General features: G+C 41.0%; 1 protein-coding gene across 1 annotated transcript in view; it reads right to left on the bottom strand.

Moving 5' to 3' along the window:
• Positions 1-558: 558 nt before the first annotated feature.
• Positions 559-7,691, bottom strand: part of BTRC (beta-transducin repeat containing E3 ubiquitin protein ligase) — a 2,835,508-nt gene continuing 2,828,375 nt past the window's right edge. Inside the window, exon 16 of the mRNA XM_044056496.1 lies at positions 559-2,817. The gene's annotated coding sequence lies outside the window, so the exon portion shown is untranslated. The remainder of the gene's footprint in view (positions 2,818-7,691) is intronic.

Below are 7,691 nucleotides of genomic sequence, written 5' to 3'. Positions count from 1 at the left end.
GTGTGTGTGTGTGTGTGTGTGTGTGTGTGTGTGTGTGTGTGTGTGTGTGTGTATGTGTAAGAGGTAAGCAGCATACCTCTCAACTGTCCATATTTTTGGTCTGTTCCTCATAAAAAGGACTGAAGTTTCAGACTTCATATTCTTTGGCATACAATAGTCAAACAGTGATTGCTTTAATAGGTTCTAATTGTTTTTTATTTCTGCCTTAGCGGTCCCCATAATAATTCTCCTACTGTTTCCAGTCCCACGTGTAAAAAGGTTGAAAACCACTGCCCTAAAGCACTGAAAGTTGGCCTGTGGTCATATCCTGGGCAAAGATATAACCCAAACACAGCTTAAGCTACTGCAACAGTGATCTAAATGATGAACATCTAGATGTCATATTAGAGGTATTTAGAAAGTCTGAATAAACATGACAATAGCTTGTGCTCTTGCATGCTATGACTGAAGGGAAGAATGCAATACATAAAAATGAAAGGCAGATTTTCCAGGAGATATACGGCATTATTAAAACTGTAAACAGAAACTTGAGATTATACATTCAGAAATACAATTATGAAAATGGAAAAAAAAAATGACATTTATTTTTTACACCTGCTGGACAGGAAACTTCATGTAAGATAACCTGAAAATGAATCTTAGCAGATACTAAATGTCCTTGTAAATGCTTGAAGGCACAGCACAGCCATGAGTATACAATACCAGTAACACTATCATTTCAAACCAAATAAGCATCCCTGAAGTGGCCTCAAATAACTATCTTGGGAGATTTGCCATTATTTCTTACCAGTGTGTATTAAATTACATTGTATTATGCAAATTATTATTTTAGTGTATTTTCTATTTTATTAATTACAGTGAAATGCTGTATCTTTTACCACTAAAGTATCATCAGCAATGTGCAGGGAACCAGCTCATGGGAAAAACAATGGCTGAAGTAATCCTGCAAAACAATGACACTGAAGAAACAACATTTAAGTATAATCAAAGAAATAATATTTAAGTGTAATCAGAGAAATAATTGTGTTTAGTAAAAATAACAGCATTTATATATTCAAATGACTCTGAATTCCTATCATACATATATTCAAATACACATATTATTTGGGGTAAAAACACAAGAGACACACATATACTAGCACAGACACAAATGCCTAAATAAATACACAAGTTTATGGCCAGGGGTGTGATAAATACAGACAGTTTCACAAAGTGTGAATTACATAGTATATAATGTGATATAGTTAATAGGTTTTATTACAGTACAAATATATCTGATTTACTGAACATTCCTACAATAAATATTCCCTACTCTTTTTATATTCCATACCAAGTAACACAAGTTAAATATACTTCAGACTGCCCATATATATTTCCTCTAAATTTCAGTGAAATAGCCCACAACTAATCAGATTAAATATAATGCATTTCTGCTAGGGCAAAGAACTTTAGAGAACCTCTATATAGTGTCAAGTTGTGGACTGATAAAGTGTAATATTGCATGTTTAGCACAATAAGATGTGTGCTTGTTCTTCTTCTGACAATCCCACATACAATCAGGATTTCCTTAAATGCCTTCCAGTGCCCGTCAGGAAACAAACATAAATACCCTCCCTCCTGTGAAACAAAAAGGCCCTACACTAATGTGAGATGTTTATGATTACCAGAATATAAGCAGCTTTTAACAATACATCACTGTTATTCAGCCCTGTATATACTTAAGTAGCCAAGTAGATTTTGCCCATTTACAGTACATAATCTACAGTATGTCTGAAGACTTTGTTGAGGGTTCTGCCTGTTATGGTGACAACACTCAGCTGCCATGTACCCAAACTGCTGCATAGGCTTTGGGCTCTCGATTTAAATACTGCTTGCACAAACACGAAGAGAGGGAGCCACACCAACGCTGCTGTAGAGTTCGGAACATGACAGTTTGTAACAATATGCAGTTTTCCAAGTACTTAAAATTTTCAAAAAATGCAGATAAAAAAACTTACTCTGTACTCACAGAGAAACATGAAAACAAATACTATGAGCTCAAAACAGATGTTATGACAACATAAAAAGAGCATGCTTAAAAGCACTTTCTTCCTAAGTGAGTTTGGATAAGATGTAACATTTCTGAAGATGGCAAAAAGCAGAATCTCATAGATGGCAAAAAGCAGAATCTCACAGCACAAACAGTCTGCAAACTGCTCATTCTGTATGCTTGTTTTTACTTGCTTCCATATGTGAATACCAACCTGTAGTGACTTGTAACACAACAAAAGTCCTTCAAGATCTGTCACACCACCTTTTTTGGCTTAGCCCATTTGTCCCACTGCTGTGCTGCAAGTTATGTTCTAAAAGAAAAGTCAGAAGGTGTGCTTTCAGATATATTCAAACTGCTCCAGGCAGCTAGAAAATGGAAAAGAAAGAAGCTCCCTTCGGGGGGTTGGATTACAACATTTTCTTCTCTTCTTCACAGAAGTCATTCATTTTGATCGTACCCAGACACGATGATTCATCTGTTTATGGCAAACACAAACAAATTTGGGCAAAGCAATAAATACGTTTATCTACAAAATATCTGAGAATGGGGTACGAAGCAAAATAAGGCGACACATTTCCAAATATTCAAACATAAAAAATATCATCTGTAAACAAAAGCAGCACTTCAGGGGTCAAGTGAATTGAGAAGTTCCTGCCAAGAGCTGATTCATCTTCCAGTGTCTATTCTGAAATGAATCAGAATGCTCCCTTTCCAGTAAGCTCTGGGTAACTAGACCATTTCATGGCATTTGGAGATCATTTTGAAATACCGCAAGTTCTTAAATTCTGCAAAACAAAAGTTGACAGCTCCTTGAGACAAAAACTATTGTTCTACCAAAAACAATCAACTTTTTATTTTTACAATGAATTTATTAAGTCTACACAATAGGCAAAACAGATTATAAACATCTGCTCAACATATTATTAAGCTACTTTTTTTTAATTAGATTGCTATGTTTTTAATTTTACCTTCTGTTAAGGGATTCTGTTATGAAGAGAATCCTTGTATTAATTTTCAGAGAGACTGTTCAGATAGGAGAACTCAATTCTGGTTGCGTCATGAGTGCAAATAAGATTTAGTTTTTAACTACTCAGTACCTAAAAGACAATATATTTTGACTTTTAATCCACTGTATTCATTAAAACAGTCTTTACTGTTCTTAAGGCAGAACATTACCTGTCCTTATTGTGTAATGGTGCAATATACTGTTAGGAGTTGAAAATCACTGCCACTCAGTGTGTAGAAGACTGCAAAATCAAGCATTACTGGACTTCAAGGAAGAAAATATTAAAATTTTAACTGAAGGGAAATTACCCTGAAAAGTTACCACACTTCTTGAGACAGGTCATTTTTTAACATGTCAATGACCAACTCTTAATGGCTGCACGGCTGCCCCATTCACATTTTTACTAGTCTAGCTTTTCATACACAACCTTTTCTTCTCACAGTCATGAAAACAAACTAGGAGTAGTGTCCACTTACAGAACTATGAATAGTGCCCACTCCCAGAAGTAGTAGCAGTCTACAAAAAAACAAAAAAAACAGAAAAGACTGCACATAAAGACCATGCATTTCACCCAAATACCTAAGAAGAAAAACACCCAGACCTGCTAAAACAGATTATCGTATATAAAGATAGACCATACTTTTAATAGAAAAACAAGATAAGATATTCTTGAAGCAGAAGCCATTTATAATAGTACTGGCAGCCTTCAAGAGAACCTGGTAGCAAAATATTCCAAAGCAAGTGGATGATTCAGATTGCTATGGTGTGACTGGTAACAAGCAATATGCAGAAACAGTAAAAGAAAACACCTTTTCTCAGCCACAGGATTTTACATAAAAATTGCATGTACAAGATGCAATGTACCACTAAGTGCAACTATGGCCAAATGTACATCCATCAAGCAACAAAAATAGGCCAAAAAACGGACAGCTAAAGAGAGAAAATGGGGACAGAAGGAAAAAAAGAAGTTATGTACTCAGCATAACGTTCCATCTGAGTAGTTCGACTTCATTTGTCGTCAACCTGTGGGAATACGGATCCATATCGGATCCGAGCTGGCAACTTTTACTAGCATCTGCTCTGAGCTCCAAGCTCCTCCCCTTACCCATAATACACCTCCACTATCTTCCAACCCCAGATCGTGTTTGCTGAACCTTATACTGATAACCCGACCTGAAAAAATACTTGTGACCTATAACTGCAGCCCGTAGGCTGTTCATATGCCAAGGTCCAGGGGGAAGGAGGGAGGGATGGGTGAAGACAAATGAAGAACTACTCAGATGGAACATTATATTGAGTACACAACTTCTTTATCTGAAGTAGTTTACTTCATTTGGACTTCAACCTGTGGGACAGAGTCCCCAACTACTAAACTCCTGGAAGGCCCTCATGGAAGGATATTCCATAGCACCACGGAACCAAAGGATGTTCTCCTTCTGGAAGTCAAATCCAATTTGTAATGAGAAATAAACGTATGAGATGAGGACCAAGTAGCTGCAAAACAAATATCATCCAAAGACACACTAGACCAAAAGGCCGCAGACATAGCTATAGACCTAGCGGAATAAGCTTTCACCTGAGCTGGAGGAGATATGCCTCTGTCCTTACAGACCTGAAGGATGCATGAGGAAATCCATCTAGCAATAGTGACCTTGGAGATAGGTTTCCCCAAAAAGGGTTTATAGAAAGATACAAACAATTGATCAGATTTATGGAACTTTTTAGTCCTGTATAAACAGAATCGTAACTGTCTATGAACATCCAACAGAGTTTGTATTCCATCTTGTTAGAAAATTAGGAAAAAACACAGGCAAATTGATGGTCTGATTGATACTGACTGATGATGCCACCTTAGGAAGAAAGGATGGACTGGTTCAAAGGGAAACCCTATCCTTGTGAAATATCATGTAAGGAACTTTGATGGACAACGCCTGTAATTCTGAAAACCCCTTTTGGCAGAGGTAATAGTCACCAGAAAAGCCATTTTCCAAGATAAATATTTCAGATCTGCTGTTGCAGCAGGCACAAAAGGCGGAGCGACCAAAGCTTGAAAAAACATAATAAGGTCACATGGGAGAATAGGATCTTTGACTGGGGGGGGGCGTAACAAAAAGGTGCCTTTAATAAAGGCTTTACACAGTCTGGAAGAGGCTAAAGAGGCTGAATTCTCACCCACATGAAAATGAGAGATGGCAGCCAACTGAACTTTGACAGTAGAAGAACTAGCTCCAAGATGAAAAATATCAGCTAGAAAATCAAGAATGGCGGAAATAGAAGCCATGAAAGGGTCTAAACTCCTTTGAGAGGCTCAAAAGGAAAAAGTTTCCACTTGCTGTGATAAATCTTCCTAGTTGAAGACTTATGAGCAGCCACCAAAATAGATCTAACTGAGGAAGATAGTCCAGGAGGTCCTAGCAATCACAGGAACTGGAGCAGCCAAGCTGTGAGCTTCAAACTGTCCCGATTCGGATGAAGCACTCTTGAGGGGTATGAAATTAGATCCTGAATGGGATCCAGGATCCAAGGAGACCAAAGGAAGGGAAACTATACCTGGCGAGGCCAAAATGGGAGAATGAGGATCACTTTGCTCTCCAGTTGACGAGCTTTCTGTAGAAACCTTGAAATAAGAGGTAATGGCTGGTAAGCATACAGAAGACCACGAGGCCAAGCATGAACTAGAGCATCTCTGGGGAACTTCCCCGGCAGGGGGTTCAGAGCGAAAAATTCATTGCACTTCACATTGGAAGGAGATGCGAAGAGATCACAGCAAGGTTGACCCCACTAGCGTAAGATCTGTTCTGCTACTGAAAGATTTAGAGACCACTTGTAAGGCATCAGAATGGTCCAACTTAGCCTGTCTGCTAGGATGTTGGACTGTCCCGGAATGTGCGTTGCAATGAGAAAGCGACCGGTGGAGATCGCCCATTCCCACACACTCATGGCCTAAAAACAAAGGGGGTAAGATCTGGTCCCTCCCTGTTTGTTGATATATCAGACCACTGACATGTTGTCTGACTGAATTGCAATCGTTCCCAGAGGAAGAAAGGCATAAAGGGTCTGCAATGCTACAAGGGCCGCCCTCATCTCTAGCACTTTTATGTGCAAGCTGGTCTCTACAGGGGACCACAGGCCTTGGACTGTCCTGCCTGAACAATGCCCCACCCACCTGAGTTGGGAGGTGTCCGTGGTCACTGTGGCTTGGGCCGGGGCTGGAACAAAGGGTCGTCCCTCCAAAATGTCTGGAGAACACATCCACCATATGAGGGATGACCGACAGACTCAACGGAATTGAATTGGATATGCCAATGTCAGTTCCAACAGGGACCATTGTACAGCTAGAGTCCACTGTAGAATTCTCATGTGTAACTGGGCACATGGGAGAAGAGTTATAGTCGCTGCCATCAAGCCTAAGGCCCTCAATACCGATTCCACCATAGGGAGATGAGAGTTGTAGATCAGGGAGACATGCATCATCAGGTGTTGTACTCTCTCCGAGGTCAGGAAGATTTTGCACTGAAGAGTATCTATCCTGGCACCAATGTAGTCTATCACCTGTACAGGATCTAAGAGTGATTTGGATGCATTGATTGTGATCCTCAAATGTAGGGCAAGAGTCAGGAAATAATCCCTGGTTTGGGAGAGTAGATGCCTGGTGGGAGCAGTGAGGAGCCAATTGTCCAGGCACAGCTAGACCTGAATCCCCTGAAGCCTCAGGTGAGTCGCTACCACTGCCATCACTTTAGTAAACACCCTGGGGGCTGTGGTGAGACCAAGGGTAGGGTTCGAAATTGGTAATGATCGACTCCTAGCTGGAAGCGGAGAAACTTCCTGGAGCTTCTGTGCCTTTTTACGTGATAGTAAGCATCCTGGAGGTCTAACGAGCACATCCAGTCGCTCTCTTGCAGGTACAGCATGATGGACTGTAATGAGACCATCCGGAACTTCTCTTTGGCAACTGACAGGTTCAGGGTAGAAAGGTCCAGAATGGGCCTTAAGTCCCCTGTTTTCTTTGGCACCAAAAAGAACCTGGAGTAGAATCCCGATCCAGACTTATCTGGGGGGACAATTTTGATGGCTCGTTTTTCTAGCAGCTTGGAAATTTCCTGTGGGGCTGCCTCCCTTTGCGTGGGTGGTATGTCCGGAAGGTGTCTGGGAGACTTAGGGGGTACCCACAAAGGGGATAGAGTATCCACTGGATATGATCTGAAGCACCCAGCGGTCTGATGTTATGGACTTCCATACCGCTAGGTGCAAGGACAATTGTCCCCCGACTGCTTCCAGAGTACAGCAGTTGGGCCACCCCTCAGGGTTGCTGCCCGGGTCTGTCCGAGAAAGGTTCTCGAGACCCAAAATTCTCTCGGACCCCCTCTGCCTCTGGGCCGGCATCCATTCTGTCCCCCTCTGCCTCTGGGGAAAAAGAGCCCAGTGTGTCCCGGGAATACTGTGACTTCCGGAACCACATCTTCTTTTGCTCTCTCTGGTTCTGGGAAAAGGACCTTTGAGGGTTCGAGAAGCGGATCCCGATGGCAGTGTCTTCCTGTCCTTCTCACTCTGGACTAATGTCTCTTTGACGGTCTTACCAAAGAGAGTAGAGCCATCATAAAGGACAATGGCAAAGGATGCCTTGAAGGGTTCCAAAAATTGACAAATCTG

The sequence above is a fragment of the Protopterus annectens genome, chromosome 14.part0, assembly GCF_019279795.1.
Source record: "Protopterus annectens isolate FY-2018-M chromosome 14.part0, PAN1.0, whole genome shotgun sequence".
In the NCBI taxonomy this organism is placed as follows: Eukaryota; Metazoa; Chordata; order Ceratodontiformes; family Protopteridae; genus Protopterus; species Protopterus annectens.
The sequence above is the reverse complement of the archived record's forward strand: the minus strand, read 5'-3'. Positions and strand labels throughout refer to the sequence as shown.